The 2,149-nt window shown below is 54.9% G+C and overlaps 1 protein-coding gene across 1 annotated transcript in view; it reads left to right on the top strand.

Annotated features, from left to right (window-relative positions):
- Positions 1-2,149, top strand: part of LOC104391747 (activin receptor type-1C-like) — a 54,444-nt gene that overhangs the window by 6,823 nt on the left and 45,472 nt on the right. The window lies entirely within an intron of this gene.

Genomic DNA, 2,149 nt, shown 5'->3' with positions numbered 1-2,149 from the left:
CCGGCTCCGGCTCGGGTAGGTGGGCGCTGCCCCGCACCCCCGGCGTGGCCACGGGGACCCCCTCGGTGCGGGGGTGCCCGGGCTGGAGCCAAACCTGGGCCTCGTCTGGCTGTGCACGGCTCTGGGGGGGCCCCACCCCGAGTCCTGTGTCCGGCTCTGGGCCCCTCGCTGCAGGAGGGACATGGAGGGGCTGGAGGAGGGGAGGGGGCTGGTGAAGGGGCTGGGGGGGAAGCCGGCTCCGGCTCGGGTAGGTGGGCGCTGCCCCGCACCCCCGGCGTGGCCACGGGGACCCCCTCGGTGCGGGGGTGCCCGGGCTGGAGCCAAACCTGGGCCTCGTCTGGCTGTGCACGGCTCTGGGGGGGCCCCACCCCGAGTCCTGTGTCCGGCTCTGGGCCCCTCGCTGCAGGAGGGACATGGAGGGGCTGGAGGAGACGAGGGGGCTGGTGAAGGGGCTGGAGGGAAAGTCTTACAGGGATGGGCTGAGGGAGCTGGGGGTGGGTAGCAGAGGAGGCTCAGGGGGACCTGATCACTCCCTACAAGCCCCTGAAGGGAGGTTGTGCCCAGCTGGGGTTGGGCTCCTCTCCCAGGCAACCAGCAACAAGACAAGAGGGCCTGGCCTGAAGCTGCTCCAGGGGAGGTTTAGGTTGGATATCAGGAGGCACTTCCTCATGGAAAGGGTGATCAGACACTGGGATGGGCTGTCCAGGGAAGTGGTGGAGGCACCATCCCTGGAGGTGTTGAAGGAAAGGCTGGAGGTGGCACTTGGTGCCATGGGCTGGAGATGTGGGGGTGTCAGGTCATAGGCTGGGCTTGGTGGCCTGAAAGGGCTTTTCCAGCCTCAGTAATTCTGGGATTCTGTGAGGAATTTTGCCCATGGGCACAGGGGCTGGTGGGGTCTTATCTTGGGGTCTTTTGCACCAGTGAGGAGTTAATGCCAAGGGAGGTCTTGTGCCAGTGTGCTTGGCCACACCCTGCAGCACCAAAAGGGCTTCATTTGCTCGTTCTCTACCAAATTTTGAAAGTTCAAGCCTGGGTTTCCAGGGGAGAGTTCAAAAAGTGATCGTGTGTGAAACCAAACACGGCTGGTGCTGCACAGCTGAGAGCAAAAGGCACCAGAGGCACCTGGGGGACTCAGGAAGCTGCTCCCAATGCTTTATAGTGATGCCAAAATAACCTTATTCCAAAGTCTGGTTTTGAAGAATTTATAAATGGTGCTTAATTTAATTTACTCACTTTTCCATGGACTATGTGCCATTCTGGATTAATTTATTGTACTTCCCTGATTTTTATTCTTTTTCCCACAGATATAATGAGTTTGGCTTTATTTCCCCCGAGGCTTCAGCTGTTCACAGACACCCCTGAGCTACCAGGGGGCTCTGGGGGTGCTGACCCCCGTGGGGCAGGCCCAGCCCCTGGGCACTGGTAGTGCTGGGTCTGGTTCCAGCCAGCTCTGGAGTTTGCCCCTCTCCCTGGGACTTGGCTGCAGCAGCCTGGATGAGCCCGGGCACAGGCAGTGGCTGCTGCTGCCCTCGGGAAACAGGAGGGAGCACTGCAGTGCCTTTGGATAAGCTGACCTGCACACACATTTCATTTTCCCCTGCCAATTATTTTGCTCTATAAAGTGAGGCAGTCTTGATTTTTAAAAAAATTAAAATATTAAAAAATTGGTTTAGGTCCCAAACAAATACAGCATCAAATCAGGGCTTGTGGCTGTAAAGCCAAAACGAAACCACTATGATAATTCACTTTTCTGTTTTGAAAATTTTGGCCAGAACAGGTCAACTAATTGACTGCCAAACACACTGTACTGCATATCAAAGCAGACTGAGTAGTTGAGACCTGCTGTTTTATATATTATGTTTTACTTTGTATTTTATTTTTTGATTTTACTTTATTTTATTTCATTTTATTTTCTATTTTATTTAATTTTATTTAATTTCATTTCACTTTATTTTATGTTATGTTATTATTTTTACTGCTTTTAGGTTTTTAAATTTGATTTGGGCCTAGGGAGGTAGAGTTTGGGGAAAGGCAGGAGCCTGTGCCCCAGGGTCTGCTGGCTCTGCCAGGGGCCCCCATGTGCTCAGGGCTGGGGGAGCTGCCCTGGGGCTGAGGGAGCTGCCCTGGGGCTGAGGGAGCTGCTGTGGGG

This window comes from Chaetura pelagica, unplaced genomic scaffold (assembly GCF_000747805.2).
Source record: "Chaetura pelagica isolate M959 unplaced genomic scaffold, ChaPel_1.0 scaffold26, whole genome shotgun sequence".
Lineage (NCBI taxonomy): Eukaryota > Metazoa > Chordata > Aves > Apodiformes > Apodidae > Chaetura > Chaetura pelagica.
This window is presented reverse-complemented; position numbering and strand designations above follow the sequence as displayed.